Below are 18,377 nucleotides of genomic sequence, written 5' to 3'. Positions count from 1 at the left end.
TAGTAGGACCACTGGGAAACCTTCACAGCAAGATGTTAACTAACTGGTGCTATATAAATGCAAGTCTTTCTTTTTAAAAGGACATAAGCCTCTGATTCCCTTTTTTATTTTATTTTCGAGCCCAACATACACTGCTATGAAAACATTCTAAGAGATAGTGAGATACATTCCTGTGTGTGTTTTGTGAAAGATAGTGATTAAGGCAAGATGCTTTCAGAGAAAGTATGAGGTAGGAACACATTTTTTTGTTATTTGTTCATGGGATGTGGGCATCGCTGATAAGGCCAGCATTTACTGCCCATCCCTAATTGCCCCTGAGAAGGTGGTGGTGAGCCACCATTTCAGAGGGCAGTTAAGAGCCAACCACATTGGGTCTGACCGGGTAAGGAATGCAGAAGTGAACCAGATGGGTTTTTATGACAAGTTTAATGATACTAGCTTTTTATATCAGATTTATTGAATTAACTGAATTTAAATTCCCCAGCTGCCTCGGTGGGATTTGAACTCGCATCTCTGGATAATTAGTCCAGGCCTAACATAACCACTATGCTGCCGTACCATGGCTAAACAAGAACATCAAGCACAACATATATGAGTTATTCAGACCAGCAGCATGTCTTGTAGTTTTTAATCATTATAGAGGTGAACTGAGCTCATACTTCCATGAAGTTTGAACATTTTGGTTTGGATCATCTATTACAATTATGTTATTATTTCAGTGCAGCATTTTTCAATTTGCAGTGTCACATTACTAACGTGAAGAGTCACACTCCAATGTATTAGATGCAAAGTCTAAATAATCATTATCTACATTTTCTTTATATATAATGCTGGACACTTTTAAGCAGGGACTATTTTCCATTCAGCATTGAAAATCCTATGAAAGTACAATATAAAGTTTCTTATAAAATAAAACACTAATTACTAAGTGTAAGTCTGTTGTAGATCTAAAGGCAGTCTCATTGGTTACAGCAGAATGGCTCTGATATTGCCATCTAGATTCACTGCACCAGTATTACATGCTAAGGAAAGTGCCAGTTTGCTGCGAGCAATGTAGAGATAGATTTCATGCTCCTGGTATGCGGGCCCTTGCATGTCGGAGTGTGAAGTGATATGATCTGCCCTAATGTTTAAAAACACATACTTGTTATCAGATCTCTTGTGGCACTACCCACAGTGAGTTGGAGGTTAGTCTGTTAGGTGGGGGGAGGGTTGAGGGGTGTGCTGGGGTGCAGGATTGGGGGAAGGGTACAAATCTCCAGTGAAAGAATTTGAAATTACATTTGTTCAGACACAGTGAAGTAGTCATTCTTGATTGTTTCCTGGAAAATAAGTTAATGAATGAAGTGAATAAAACCGTTCAAGTGACATGGTGGTGGGGAGAAGGTACTTCCAATTTTCAATACAGAACTGAACTTCTGGCCTTCACATGTGTATTCTGTGTTTCTGTAACTCTTTCATTACCTTCCTTTAATAAACCGGCATGTCTCCCTGTATGTTAAACCAAGTACTTTCATTTAGCCACGATGGTGGCGTCGTCCATGCCAGAATTATCGTCGCTAGCGAGAATATCAAATCCGCAGACTGTTTGAAAAACAGGCATTTTCTTGGGAAACATATGAATATCATAAATATATTGTTAACGTCTACGTTTGCAGGATCAGTACTGCAAACAAAAGCACTCAAGCCAAGTTATGGCTCTCTGTTTTAACCATCTGCGTTCCTTTTAACTTTAAATGCAGCTTTAAGCATTAATATTTTGCCTTACAGTCACTGCTATATTTCTTCTTGCACAACAGTATAAACTACAAGAGCCTAGAAATTGCTGTTTGTGATGTTACTTTGCTGAACCCTCAGCTGAGAATGTAGCCCTGGGAGGCCCCATCAGCTCAAGTGTTTTGTTTCTCAGAGAGGCGCACCTTCAGCCAGACAATGCTGGAGACATTTCTAACGTACATAAGGCATTTTTTTTTAAATATTTTAATTTTTATTATCTCACAAAGTTATTTCCAGTGCTGAGTTCACCTTAATGAAAAACAAAGGTGGTGGCCAGTAACATTTTCAAAAAGCACTTGCAGCAATTGAATTAGCTTCCATTCTGTTCCTTGCATTGGTAGGTGTTGTTGATGGACCATTTCTGATTGCTAGTTTTAGTTCTCATTTGCTACTTGCTTATTGGTATCTTGCTAGCCTCCTCAATTGTGAGTTTTTTTTTGGCAGATTCATGAGTGTTACGTGATACAGCACAGAAGGAGGACATTCAGTCCATCGTGCCAGTGCCGGCTCTTTGAAAGAGCTATTCAATTAATCGTACTCCCTGCTCTTTCCCCATAGCCTAGCAAGTTGTTCCTCTTCAAGTATTTATCCAATTATCTTTTGAAAGTTATTATTGAACCTGCTTTTAAGCAGTGCATTCCAGATCTTAAACACACGTTGTATACTTTTACTTTCCTCTGTCACCTATGGTTCTTTTGACAATAACCTTAAATCTGTGTCCTCTGGTTACCAACCCTTCTGCCACTGGAAACAGTTTCTCCTTATTTACTCCATCAAAACCCTACAAGACTGTGATCATCTCTATCAAATCTCTCCTTAACCTTCTCTGCTGTTTAGGCTCTTCATGGAACTGAAGTCTATCATCCCTGGTACCATTCTAGTAAATCTGCTCTGCATGCTCTCTAAGACCTTGACACCCTTCCTAAAGTGTGGTGTCCAGATTTGGCCAGAATAATCTAGCTAATGTACAACTATTGTTTTAATAAAGGTTCAGCATGACGTCCTTGCCTTTGTACTCTATATAGGGCTAAAAATTGGGGAGCACTAAAAAACCTGTGTAATGACTCAAGAGTCTTGTTACTGTTATCGGCCTCAGGTTTAAAACTGATCCAACTTTATTTGCGCCCAAAGTACCCACATGACATAGTACCCGCACTTTTATACCAGTGACCGCGCACACGCGCGTACAGCCCGATGATCTCTGACAGTGGCGCCCCTGGTGTCTGGTGACATAACAACAACCCTTTCAAGATCTTAATATTGGTCTCTTTACAAATTAAGATGGTCTGGGACTTTCCGCTCACGAGTTGATCGTCTCAGTTCAACTTTAGTTCTAGGCGAGCGTTCTGAGTCAGCTGTGACTGAAGGCTCAGTAACCGATCTGCTGGGAGTGGTAATGACCACATCAGAGACTGAAGGTCCAGGTTCAGTAATGACAGCAAAGTCCTCTGATGAATGAACATGGTTGGTCGGTCACTGACTGCATCTTCCTCAAACGGTTCCAGTTCATCCGTGTGCAGCAGTTTTACCTGATCAACATGTTTCCTGCATGTTTGCCCATTCTTGAGCACGACAATAAACACTCTGTTATCCTCCTTGGCTGTAACAGTACCGGCGATCCACTTTGAACCTTGACCATAGTTCAGTACATAAACTGGAACGTTGACAGAGATGTCACGTGACACAGCAGCACGATCATGATACCATCGCTGACTTTGACGTCTGTGTTCAACATGTTCATTCAGATCAGGATGAACAAGCGAAAGCTTGGTCTTGAGATTTCTCTTCATCAGTAGTTCAGCAGGGGAAACCCCAGTAAGCATATGAGGTCTTGTCCTGTAACTGAGCAATATACATGACAAACGAGTCTGCAGTGAACCCTGAGTTACATGTTTCATACTCTGCTTGACCATTACAAGCAGGTTTGAATGGAGCTGACCTCACATGTTTAATACCATTGAGTTTTATGAAACTCAAGACTTGTGAAGCAAGATCCGTTGTCGCTCACAACAATGTCAGGCAAACCATGAATGGCAAACATGACACGAAGGTTCTCAATGGTAGCTGTAGACGTACTGGATGACATAATAATACACTCTATCCACTTTGAATATGCATCCACCACAACAAAAAACATCTTTCCCATGAAAGGACCCACAAAATTGATGTGGATCCTCGACCACGGTTTAGATGGCCACGACCAAAGAGTCAGCGGAGATTCCGCTGGTACTTTACTTAGCTGCATGCAAATATTGCACTGATGCACACATGATTCTAGATCAGAGTCAATTCCAGGCCACCATACATGAGACCTAGCAATGGCTTTCATCATGACAATACCGGGATGAGTGCTATGTAGTTCACGTACAAATTTTTCTCTATCTTTCTTAGATATAATGACACGATTACTCCACAGTAAACAATCTGACTGAATGGAAAGCTCATCTTTGCGACGGTTGTAAGGTTTGGTCTCATCACTCATCTCCATAAGTATTGCAGATCAATCACCACTGAGGACACAACATTTCATAACCAATAAAATAGGGTCATGGCTGGTCCAGATCCTAACTTGTTGAGCAGTGACAGGAGTTCCTTCATTCTCAAAAGCATCCATTACTAACAGTAGATCTGCAGGTTGAAGCGTCTCCATATCAGATGTGGGCAAAGGCAGATGACTCAGTGCATCGGCACAATTCTCAGAGCCCGGTCTATGATGAATAACATAATCATAGGCAGGCAATGTCAACGCCCACCTCTGGATACGGGACGATGCATTGGTATTAATACCTTTGTTTTCCGAAAACAATGAAATGAGTGGCTTGTGATCCGTTTCGAGCTCAAAACAAAGACCAAACAGGTACCGATGCATCTTTTTGACCCCATGCACACAGGCCAAAGCTTCTTTTTCTACCATGCTGTAAACTCTTTCCACCTTTGACAAACTTCTCGAAACATACGCAACAGGGTTGTAGCTTACCCGACTCATTTGCTTGTTGGAGTACACAGCCAACCCCAAATGATGACGCATCACAGGCCAATACAAGACGCTTACACGGATCATAATGAACAAGCATCTTATTTGAACAGAGCAGATTCTTAGCTTTCTCAAAGGCTCTATCTTGAGACACACCCCAGACCCAGTTGTCACCTTTTCTGAGTAGTATGTGCAGTGGCTCTAATAAAGTGCTCAATCTGGTTAAGAAATTACCGAAGTAGTTGAGTAGACCAAGGAATGAACACAGCTCCGTCACATTCTGAAGCCTGGGTGCATTTTTGATGGCCTTAGTTTTTGAATCAGTGGGCCTGATGCCATCAGCAGCAATCTTCCTCCCCAGGAATTCAACTTCAGATGCCATGAAGACACACTTCAAACATTTCAGCCTGAGTCCCACTTTGTCCAGACGAGGTAGGAATTCTTCAAGATTGTTCAGATATTCAGCAGTGTTGTGACCTGTGACCAGAATGCCATCTTGAAACACGACAGTTCTAGGAATGGACTTCAGTAGACTCTCCACATTCCTCTGAAATATGGCTGCAGTCGAATGAATTCCAAAAAGACACCTGTTGTAAACAAACAGTCCTTTATGGGTGTTGATGCAGGTGAGTTTCTTCGAAGTGCTGACAAGCTCCTGTGTCATATAGGCCGATGTCAGATCTAGTTTAGTGAATGACTTTCCACCAGCTAGCATGGCAAACAGGTCATCAGCCTTCGGTAACGGGTACTGACCCTGTTTCAAAAATCGGTTAATCATAACCTTGTAGTCTACACAAATCCTGACAGTGCCATCACTCTTTAATACAGGAACAATGGGACTGGCCCACTCGTTAAACTCGACCGGTGATATGATTCCTTCATGTTGGAGTCTGTCAAGCTCAATTTCAACTTTCTCCCTCATCATGTAAGGAAAAGACCGAGCTTTATGCTGGACAGGCTTTGCATCAGAATCCAGGTGAATCTACACCTTGGTTCCAGTAAAATTACTAATGCCCGGTTCAAACAAAGAAGGAAACTCCTTCAACACTTCAACGCTTTGACATCATTCCAGTTCCAGTTGATTTTCTCAAGCCAATTCCTGCCGAACAACGTTGGACCATCCATAATGGTAGATCTTGAACCACACCATCATATGACACCTTGACAACTGCACTGCCAATCACCGATATGAGTTCCTTAGTGTAAGTACGCAACTTGGCATTGACTGGACTCAGCTTAGGTTTCACAGCCTCAGTGTCCCACAGCTTGTCAAATATCGTTTGGCTCATTATCGACTGACTCGCACCCGTGACCAGCTCCATTGATACAGGCACGCCATTCAGCTTCACATTAACGATTATCGGCTGGCTCTTTCCCAAGAACGAAAACAGACCGGACACTTCCTCCCTGGGTTGTGAATGCGGGTTAGCACTGGACTGGTCATCATCAGCAATGTGATCAGCGGTAGCATCCTTGCTTAGTTGTGGGCACATTCTCTGAAGATGCCCCACTTTCGAACAGCCATTACAGGCATATTGTTTAAACCGACACTGATGAGGCCGATGATTTCCCCCACAATACCAACAGGGTGAAATCAAATTCGTACCAGTTGGCAGACTCTGAGCAGCTACAGGTTTCACATAAGCAGTCGAGTAGGCCCTTTCATAAGCAGCTCTGCCAGAAGACGACACAATCTTGTTTACAGTACCTGCCGTGGAGCTCCCACTCTTTGATGATATCTGCCTCAAATTATCATCAGTCGCCATGCATACCTGGGCAGTTGCTATGGCCTTTCTCAAATCCAGCTTCTCTTCGGCCAATAACTTCCGAAGAATCACATCATGGTTGATGCCTATCACGAAGAAATCTCGCAACATGTCTTCCAACACGTTCCCAAACTTACACGGCTCAGCAAGACGTCATAGGTCGGCAACGAATCCCGACGCATCCTGGCCTGCAGCACGAACTTGTGTATAGAAGTGATAGCATGAGATGATGATCCCCTCTTTTGGCTTAAGCTGGACATACACCAAAGCACACAAATCCTTGTACTCTTTATCCATTGGACTTAAAGGCGAGAGCAGGTTCTTCATAAGGCCGTAAATTTTCGGACCACAAACGGCAAAGAAAACCGTCCTGCACCTAACTGCATCAGACTCTCCCTCCATTTTGTTGGCCACAAAATACTGATCCAGGCAGTCGATAAAATCTGCCCAATTCTCGCCATCCACGAATCTCTCCAGGATTCCAATAGTGCCCATTGTACATGTGAAGGTTCTTAAGTTACCTCTTCGCCAAATGTAATGACTCAAGAGTCTTTTTACTGTAAACGGCCTCAGATGTAAACCTGATCCAAAGTCATCCCCGCCCAAAGTACCCGCGTGACATAGTACCCGCGCTTATATACCAATGACCGCGCACACGCGCGTACTGCCGAAGACCTCCGACAGTGGCACCCTCTGGTGTCTGATGACCCCTAGCGTTAATACATAACACCGTTCAAGGCCATTTTTGTGGCAGTAGCTGCAAAGGATGCCCAATTTAGCATGGCTATAGTGTCATTGCAGCAAGAACAGCCTTCTCTTAAAACAAACTGTCATTTTAGAAATTAGTGCAGTTCCTTAAAGGGGAACTGCCTTCTAAATTGAAAAAAAAAATAATCTAAAAAATGCAGTTTTTAGCCCTTTTTGCTCAACTAGCTTCTGAAAAAAAATTAACATTAAAAAGAATTCCCAAATGGGAACTTTCAGCTCTTAAAAACTGAATTTCCTTCCGCACCTAAGGAAATAGGAAAATGCTTCAGCATGAACACAAATGACTCAGCAAGCGAGGGAAGGGACACCCAGGGTCTCGCACGCAGCACTCCAGCTTTGTGCAGGGGGTCAACACTGCAAGAGAGTCCACTACCCACATGGGCCAGGAGGCCCTCCAGAAAGAAGGATGAGGGTCAGATCACTGAGGCCCCCACCACCTGGCTCCAGTGTCCAAAGATGCTTCAATGACCTCAGACCAATGGTCAAGGTCAGAGAATGTATCTTCAAAAGCTGTCTCTTACCAACTTCACCACTAGCATCACACACTTCTCAATTCCCGCAGCCCCCTCCCCCACCCCCGTCCCCTCAAATCACTCACCTACCAACAATCTGTACCAAACACAAGGCACAGCTCCCATTCCTAGCTTCACCTCACCCCCTTGGAGGAGACAATGCTGGCCATTCTCGGCAGAGGCATGACTGAGCCTTTGGCCAGTAACGGGGCAAAAAGGTTACAAGATGCTGGTATCCTCATGCGTTATACTTCTTATCGCATGCACCTCTTGCTTTCCTACCCTCCATCACCACAACTCCACCCTTGTGCCTTCCTCATTTCACACACCAAAGAAATGCAGCCTGCCCAGCCGATGGGTGACCCAGAAGCGGAAAAGGAGAGTGAAGAAGAATAATAAGAAAAAAACACCATCACTTGATTTCACATTCCCAGCTACCAGCTCCTCAAGGTCAACCTGCAAGGTCATTTGCAGTGTCCCCCACTGAAAGTCAGCAGCCTTCCACCAGCCAAGCTGCAGCCACTGGGCTAGCACTGCGTTACATCAGTAGGATAGGCAAAGGCACACATAACCTAGTCACTAAGGGACTGCGTAAGGGTGATGAGTTGATTTTTTTGCTGTCATTTTGGATGGATAGATGTATAAAGTTGAATTAGAAAGTTTATTTTGTGGTGGCTTTGATTTCAACATTGTGGCCAAGAGGACGCTGTGATGGTCAGTAACAGAGGCAAGGTAAAGTGTGGGACAAATGTTGAAAAGGCAATTGGGGTTGTGGTCACTGGGACTGCAAGCAGATCATTCCATCCCGGATATCCCGGCCAGAAAGGGGCAGTCTGGATTGCCTCCTTCCTTCTGCTTGCTCCGCTTCTGCGTCTTCTTCTTCTGCATCTTCCTCTTCCCTCTGTGAGCAGATGCTGGAAATCTGAAATAAAAGCAGAAAATGCTGGAAATACTCAGCCGGTAAGGTAGCACCTCGACCTGAGATGTGAATTCTGTTTCTCTCTCCATGGATGCTGTCTGATCGGCTGAGTATTTCCTTCATTTTCTGCCTTCTCAGCGGCCTTCCTTTACCATACGAGGCCTTGCAAGCATCCAACAGCACTCCCTGCACACTTTTAAAAACTTTTTTTCAAACATGTATTGCACCAAGCCACTACTTGAATAAAATCAAAAAAATCCAGTCCCTACGCTTAAATGCAAACTTACCTGAAAGATGTGTGTACCCCGTTAAGAAGTGCTGCCAGCATCTGTCAGTCTGCTGCATGCCCACTTTTCAGAGGAAGCTTAGGGCCCAGCGCTAAACTCAGAGCAAAGGTCCACGTTCGCAGAGTGTAATGTTAAGTCGGTATACATGCCCTCCATATTTGTATGTTCATGGTCAGTGCTGCTACCAAAATGGCGGCCGTCGAGTCCCGCACCAGAGGCGGGCGTCAAAGTGGGCGCTGCCAATTTCTTTCCAGGATTGCGGCACAAATGGGTGGTGGTAAGCAGCCCAATTTCTGGGCTTTTGCTTCGATTTATAAAGCCAAGGATCCCAAGTATAACTTTTTAACAGCCTTCTCAACTTGTCCTGCCACCTTCAATGACTTGTGTACGTATACCCCCAGGTCTTTCTGTTCCTGCAACCCCCTTTTAAAATCGTACCACTTAGTTTATATTGCTCTACCAAAATGAATCACTTCACACATCTCTGTGTTTAAATTTCCTCTGCCATCTGCCCATTTCACCAGTCTGTCCACCTCCCCCCCCCTCACTGTTGACTGCATTTCCAAATTTCGGATCATCTGCCAACTTTGAAATTATGCCCTGTACACCCAAGTCCAAGCCATTAATATAGATCAAAAAGAGCAGTGGTCCCAATACTGGCCCCTGGAGGACACCACTGCACACTCCCCTCTGGTCTGAAAAACTGTTCACCATTATTCTCTGCTGTCTGCTTTTACAACCATGTAATAAGATCGCATCTAATCCTACTCTCTACTCTTGGGTCCTCCCTACATTTTTCTGGCTTTCAGTGCCCCGTAACATCGAACAGAAAATGTTACCGAGGCAGCTGCTGAATTTTAATACTTTGGCAGGTTGGGAGCGGGGCCTGGGGGGGAGGTCTTGGCAGCGTCGGGAAACTGGGGAGAATGGGCTCCTCACAGGCCCTGCCAAATATATCGGCAGGGCCTGAATTGCATTTGAAGTCTCTGTTTCCCACCCGCAAAAAGCCAGATGAAGGGGTGGCTGGCTGCAGAGAGGGGGAGAGAGGGATCGCGTGGAGGCTGACGGCTGATCAGGGTGGCTGGGGGCTCATTGCATGGGGGCCGGAGAGGCATCGGGGGTGGGGGGGGTGGCGGATGATATCGGGGCCTGGAGGAGCATCGTGGGGACTGGGCGGGGGGGGGGGGGGAGTGGGGGTCGGAGGCCAGGAAGGCGATTGGAGACCTGCGGGGGAAAATAGTAGGCCTGGGGCAGGGGGGTCTCCAATTGCGGGGGCAGCATTAGGTAGGGACACTGGATCCAAGAATTTACCTCCTGGATGCAACAGTCCTCACCTTACTTTAGCTGGCCGGTTGCACGAGGCCTCCAAAACCCGACCAGCCACTGTTAAATTTTACATGGTGTTTAAATCTGAGGCCCGCCAGCCTCATTATAACCTTTAAATTGCCAACCCACCTCCTGGGAGTGGATTGGCTGCCTGCTCACTTTCCTTCTCTGTTACATTGTGCTCATAGGTTAATTTTTTCCCCTTCTCACCCTGTCCTCAACTTGATTTCTTTTCATATTTCTTCAGCCGATCCCTGTAGCCAAATTAGGTATCAAAAAATGGGAAAACCGTCAGGAACGATTGGGACTAAAAGTGGCCAGATTCTCATTGCACCATCCCCAGTGAGCCAGCAAGAAGGAAGTAAAAGAGAGAAACTGCTTACAATGACTGAAGGGTCACGATCCAGAGAACACAGATTTAAAGTCATTGGCAAAAGAACCAGAAGTGGCATGAGGGAAAACTGTTTTACGCAACGAGTGATTAGGATTTGGGATGCACTGCCTGACAGGGTTGTGGATACAGATTCAATAGTAGCCTTCAAAAGGGAATTGGATCAAGAGTGGAAGGAGAAGAAAAAAATAGGGAAAGAGTGGGGGAGTGGGACTAACTGGATTGCTCTCTGAAAGAGCTGGCACAGACTCGATGGGCTGAATGGCCTCCTTCTGTGCTGTACTGTTCTATGATTCTATGAAAACTCGAAGTGTGGCGAGTTATAGGCAAGTACTGGTCGGGATTCAGATTTTTAACACTAAATTTCCACCCGACCCCAACACACCCTTTTTTGGGGTTAAAATTCGCTCCAATGTCTCTACCTAAAAGGAGAATGTTTCAAAACTACTCAGAGGCTCATTATTTTGTCACCAGGAGGAGAACGACTGAAGGCTACATGTATGTATATGTGCATGTTAAAATGTCCATGGTGCGGCGATGTGCAAATCACATGTACTCACTATTATATTTTGGCAGGGTTCTGGTGATAACACTGCTGGTATTCCAATTAAATCTAATAGATGCAATGGAATCTAATAGAATCTATTGAATGGAACGGAAGGTATGCGGTGTTGACACTGGCATTTCAGTAAAGTATAGCGGTGAAATTATCATGTAACATGAACTGTGGGCATTTTAACATCCAACAGAACATTTAAAATATATCTCTTCCTCGTGCATAAAGTCAAAGAAAAATTATGTTATTACATATGTATATTTATTTACATATACATTTATATACACACACATATTTATGTTTATATATATATATGTATATACACACACATATAGAAACACATATACACAAACACACACACACACACACATATATACACACACACACACACACATATATATATACACATCATTTATATACATATATAAATACATATATAAATACACACATGCACACACACACACACATATATATATTTATATATATACACACACACATATATATCTATACACACACACGCATATATATATTATTTTTTATATGTACACACACACACATATATCCACACACATACACACGTACATATATATATATATATATATATATACATACATACATACATTCACACACATCGCCGCTGAGGAGGGCCTGGCCACCACTGAGGAGGGCCTGGTCGCCGCTGGAGGCCCGATCGCCTGGTCGGAGGCTCACCTAGCTTGCCGGGTGTCGTCGAGGGTCGGGTGGAGCAGCTGGGGCGACGTCGACATCGGAGGAGGAGGTCGCCGAGGGGGGAAGAAAAGGTCCAGGTCGCCGCTGCAGGAGGCTCGGTCATCGCTGGTAGTCCGGTAGTCATCACCAGTGGGTGGTTTGGAGCGAAGCCTGAGGTAGGCCCACATTTTTAGGATTTGCAGGATTAGGGTTTAAGGTAGGGATTTATGAGAGATGCACCCCCTATTAGGATCTATTAGGGCTAGGGGGAGTTTAGACAGTGGGAGGGAGGAGGTTGAGAATGAATAGTTGTCGGATGGCAAGGGTAAAGTTGATTTGGCAGGGGAGCTCCCTCGGGAGCTGGCACCCCGGCGGTCATGTCTACAGGGCTGTAATAATAACTGCCCTCCTGTATGGCTCAGAGACATGGACCATGTACAGTAGACACCTCAAGTCGCTGGAGAAATACCACCAACGATGTCGCCGCAAGATCCTACAAATCCCATGGGAGGACAGACGCACCAATGTTAGCGTCCTCAACCAGGCCAACATCCCCAGCATTGAAGCACTGACCACACTTGACCAGCTCCGCTGGGCAGGCCACATTGTCCGCATGCCGGACACGAGACTCCCAAAGCAAGCGCTCTACTCGGAACTCCTTCATGGCAAATGAGCCAAAGGTGGGCAGAGGAAACATTATAAGGACACCCTCAAAGTCTCCCTGATAAAGTGCAACAGCCCCACTGACACTTCGGAGTCCCTGGCCAAAGACTGCCCTAAGTGGAGAAAGAGCATCCGGGAGGGCGCTGAGCACCTCGAGTCTCATCGCCGAGAGCATGCAGAAACTAACCGCAGGCAGCAGAAAGAGCGTGCGGCAAACGTGTTCCGGCCATTCCTTACCCTCAACGACTATCTGTGACCGGGACTGTGGTTCTCGTATTGGACTGTTCAGCCACCTAAGGACTCATTTTAAGAGTGGAAGGAAGTCACCCTCGATTCTGAGGGACTGCCTATGATGATGACACATACACACATATATATATATATATGTATACAGACACATATATATGTATATATATGTATACACATACACGCACACACACACACACACACACACACATATATACACACACACACATATACTATATATATATATATATATATATATATACGCTTACATATGCACACATATATATTTATAGTACTGTCCGCTCTCCTAATTTGAGTGAGGGGATGTGCAATCAAACCTGGCTTCCCTCAATACACTCAGATATTCTTCAAACATTGGACTATGCGGTGAGCTCAAACCTGGCAAAGGGATACAATTACTAAAAACACAAATTGTGAGGTTAAAATACGGCCTTTTTAAGAGTCATTTGGCAAAAACAAATCCACTGGCACCAGCTTAACCCTGCTTCCCCACACTGGGCTCAATAAAGCACATACCCTGTACTTCATTTGATGTTGCCTCAACTTCATAATAGCAATCATAACAACTGGCACCCAGAAACCCTTTACAGTACATAGGAAAAAAATTCCATAGGTATCCACAAATGAAGAAAAAGCTAAAATCACAAAAGTACACAGTTTATCTAAATAGGACTATGTATAGAACAGGGTAATAAACAAGATTAATATGAACAGCATCATTCTTGAGTTTAAAGGTAATTAGAAGGAAGAAATTATATCAGAAGAATACAGCCAAAAAGACTACACAGTCAATCAAAGAAAATGAGAAAATGGTCCTTAATGACACAAGACAACTAAAAATTGGATTAGAACCAAAAGTTAGACAAAATAGTTTTCAAGATTCTTTGTACAGATATATAACCACACCCCCCCCACTCCCCACAATGAAGGACACTGTGAAATGTGTTGTGTTCCTAACACAGATGAGGCTGCACACAGGGAAGTTAAAGTAACAATGACCTCAGTCTTTATTAAGACATTCCAGAGTGAGGAACAGGCCTTAGGGACCGGCTTAAATACAGTGCTCCCAAGGGATGCTGGGATCCCTTGGGACTTCAGGGGATGCACTCCCTGGTGGCGGAACATGGGAGTGCATGCTTTACAGATACACAACATCACTCCCCGCCAAAGTCAAAGTGAAAACTATTTACAAGGTGACACGGTCGGGAACCTTTCTTTCCCTGGTGGACCGCCTCGGTACAAATGTCTGTTTTGGTGTGTTGGCTGTGCCCTCGCTGGGCTGGTGTGTTGTTGGCCCTGCAGGGTTGCTGGGTGAGCCTGGCCTTGTTGGGCGTGATGGGTTCGATTTCCTAGTCCGGGGTGGTGTCGTTGATCCTTTGGGTGTGTGTTGTAGGCTTAAAAAAGGTGGTGTCTGCTGTGGGTTGTCCAGGGCAGTCTGTGAACCACAGCCTCGTTTGGTCCAGGTGCTTTCTGCAAATTTGTCCATTGTCTAGTTTGACTACAAACACCCTACTCCCTTCTTTAGCTATCACCGTGCCCGCGATCCACTTGGGACCATGTCCGTAGTTTAACACATACGCAGGGGCATTCAGATCAATTTCCCGTGAGACAGTGGCGCGACCATCTTTTACATTTTGTTGCTGCCGCCTGCTCTCTACCTGATTATGCAGGTTGGGGTGAACCAGCGAGAGTCTGGTTTTAAGTGTCCTTTTCATGAGTAGCTCAACCCGGGGCACCCCTGTGAGCGAGTGGGATCTCGTGCGGTAGTTGATCAGTACTCGGGACAGGCGGGTTTGGAGTGAGCCTTCTGTGACTCGTTTAAGGTTCTGTTTGATTGTTTGTACTGCCCGCTCTGCCTGCCCATTGGAGGCTGGTTTAAACGGGGCTGAGGTGACATGTTTGATCCCATTGCGAGTCATGAATTTTTAAAATTCGGCACTGGTGAAACATGGCCTGTTGTCATTGACTAGTTTGTCAGGCAGGCCGTGGGTGGCAAACATGGCCCTCAGGCTTTCAATGGTGGTGGTGGCGGTGCTTCCTGAGATTATTTCACATTCAATCCATTTTGAAAAAGCATCCACCACATCCAGGAACAATTTATTGAGAAACGGGCCCGCATAGTCAACATGGATCCTCGACCATGGTCTGTAGGGCCAGGACCACAAACTTAGTGATGCCTCTCTGGGCGCGTTGCTCAACTGAGCACACACGCTGCATTGCCGTACACAGGACTCTAAGTCAGAGTCGATACCGGGCCACCACACGTTGGATCTGGCTATCGCTTTCATCATTACTATATCCGGGTGTGTGCTGTGGCGACCCGAGATGAACGTCTCCCTGCCCTTTTTGGGTAGCACTACGCGATTACCCCACAACAGGCAGTCTGCCTGAATGGACAGCTCGTCCATTCGCCGCTGGAACGGCTTGATTAGTTCTTACATTTCAACGGGGATGCTGGCCCAGCTCCCATGCAGTACACAGTTTTTTTACTGGAGGCAGCAGAGGATCTTGGCTGATCCAAATCCTTATCTGGCATGCCGTGACAGGTGATTTATCATTATCAAACGCTTCCATGACCATCAACAAGTCTGTGGGCTGCGCCACCACCAACAAGTTTGCAGGCTGCGCCATTTCCACCCCCGTGGTGGGCAATGGTAGCCGACTGAGAGCATCCACACAGTTCTCGGTGCCTGCCCTGTGGCAGATGGTATAGTTATAAGCTGATAGCGCGAGTGCCCACCTTTGTATGCAGGCTGAGGCATTAGTATTTATTCCCTTGTTTTCAGCGAACAAGGATATGAGGGGCTTGTGATCGGTTTCCAGCTCAAATTTGAGGCCAAACAGGTACTGATGCATTTTCTTTACCCCAAATACACACACTAATGCCTCTTTCTCAATCATGCTGTCGGCCCTCTTGGCCTTAGGCAAGTTCCTGGAGGCATAGGCGACAGGTTGCAACTTCCCCGCAACATTCGCTTGTTGTAATACACACCCGACTCCGTACGACGACGCATCACATGCTAGCACAAGTCTTTTACACGGGTTATACAATACAAGCAGCTTGTTGGAGCATAAAATGTTTTTGGCTTTATCAAAAGCAATTACTTGTTTTTTCCCCCATACCCAGTTCTCACCTTTATGCAATAACACATGCAGGGGCTCTAAGAGGGTGCTTAACCCCAGTAGGAAGTTACCAAAATAGTTGAGGAGTCCCAGGAATGACCGCAGCTCCGTGATGTTCTGTGGCCTGGGTGTGTTCCTGATAGCCTCTGTCTTGGCATCTGTGGGCCGAATGCTGCCCGCCATGATCTTTTTCCCCCAAAACTCCACTTCTGTTGCCATGAAGAAGCATTTCAATCCCTTCAGCCGCAGCCCTACACGATCCAGTCGCTGGAGGACCTCCTCCAGGTTTTGTAGGTACTCGACGGTGTCCCAACCAGTGACCAATATTTCGGTCTGAAAAACCACCGTGCATGGTACCGACTTGAGTTGGCTCTCCATGTTTCTCTGGAAGATCGCTGCAGCCGACCGAATTCCAAACGGGCATCTGTTGTAGATGAACAGTCCCTTGTGCGTGGTGATGCAGGTGAGGCCCTTCGAAGACTCCTCCAGCTCCTGCATCATGTAGGCCGAAGCCAGGTCGAGCTTGGTGAACGTCTTGCTTCCTGCCAGCATCGCAAATAAGTCGTCTGCCTTAGGTAGCAGGTATTGGTCCTGTAGCGAGAAACAATTAATAGCTACTTTATAATCACCGCAAATCCTGACTGTGCCATCACTTTTGAGTACTGAAACAATCGGGCTGGCCCACTTGCTGAATTCCACTGGGGAGATGATGCCCTCGCATTGCAGCCTGTCCAGCTCTATTTCCACTCTCTACCTCATCATGTGAGGTACTGCTAGCGCCTTGTAGTGGCTATGGGTAAGCCATTCAATTTTACATTTAGCATTATAGGTGGACATTTTGTCGAAAATGTGTGCACCCTGTGTACTTCAGCATCTGCCTCCTCTCTCTGAGGCTCAAAATTGCTTTGATCCACCATGGACCGATCTTCCTCTGCCACGTGGTGGTTAGCAGGTTTTGCAGAGCTTGCAGCTCGTCTGCAAGCTCATTGTAAGTGCTCCATTGTTCCACAGCTCTTGCAAACATACCCTTTGAAGTGGCTGAATGGAAGCCTCCACAACGCCAACAAGGTGTGAATTGCCTTGCATTTATCCTTTGTTGCGGACTCTGAGTCATCTGGGTCACCTGAGGCCTGCTGGCAGTTGCAGACTCGTGGTTTCTGCCCTGTACATTTCTGCTGACAAACACAGTTCCAGTTAATTCATGAACATCGCTAGCACTTGTGTGCTGAGAGATTTGTTTGGTGTTATCACTGGTGGACATAAACGCCTATGCTATCGCAATGGTCTTACTGAGGGTCGGTGTCTCTACAGTCAAAATTTTTCGTAGGATGGTCTCGTGGCCAATGCCCAGTACAAAAAAGTCTCTGAGCATTTGCTCCAGGTAGCCATCAAACTCACATTGTCCTGCAAGTCGCCTTAGCTCAGCGACATAGCTCGCCACTTCCTGACCTTCAGATCGCTGGCAAGTGTAGAACCAATACCCCTCCCTCGGGTTAAGATGCTCCCGAACCAATGTACACAGCTCCTCATACAACTTATCTGTGGGTTTCACAGGAGCCAGAAGATTCTTCTTGAGTCCGTAGGTTGGTTCCCCTGTAGACCGTGAGGAGGACCGCTCTTCTTTTTGCAGCGCTTCCTTCCCCATCCAGCTCGTTGGCTGCAAAGTACTCGTCTAGCCATTCGACATAGGCTTACCAGTCCTCACCCTCCGAGAATTTCTCCAGGATGCCCACAGTTTGCTGCATCATTGCGTTGGATTTGTATACTCGTCGCCAGTTATTGTGTTCCTAACACAGATGAGACTGCACACAGGGAGGTTAAAGTAACAGTGACCTCAGTCTTTATTAAGTCACTCCAGAGCGAGGAACAGGCATTAGGGGCCGGCTTATATACAGTGCTCCCAAGGGATGCTGGGGTCCCTTGGGACTTCAGGGGATGCACTCCCTGGTGGCGGAACATGGGAGTGCATGCTTTACAGATACACAACAAAATGAATTACTATATCTTCGGAGTAAAGCCATACATTAAAACAGAATTTGTAATACCCACACTTGCTTAAGCAACAGTGTAGATTTCACGGAAACCTGAGAACACACAAAGGTAGAAGACAATGCGCTGAAGCAGATGGACAACCCATATTAGGTTGCAGACAAAATTATATTTTTCGAAGCAGCCATTGTAGCATTGTTTTCAAACTCTAATTCACTTCAGATGTTTGCACATAACTGAAAAATATGTTCATAAAAATAATCTTGAAGTTCATCAGATAAAGAAAAACACAACCTGGAAAGAAATCCTGAACATAAGAAAAATATAAGTGACTAAATATCACTGGTAATAA

The sequence above is a fragment of the Pristiophorus japonicus genome, chromosome 10 (assembly GCF_044704955.1).
Source record: "Pristiophorus japonicus isolate sPriJap1 chromosome 10, sPriJap1.hap1, whole genome shotgun sequence".
Taxonomy (NCBI): domain Eukaryota; kingdom Metazoa; phylum Chordata; class Chondrichthyes; family Pristiophoridae; genus Pristiophorus; species Pristiophorus japonicus.
This window is presented reverse-complemented; position numbering follows the sequence as displayed.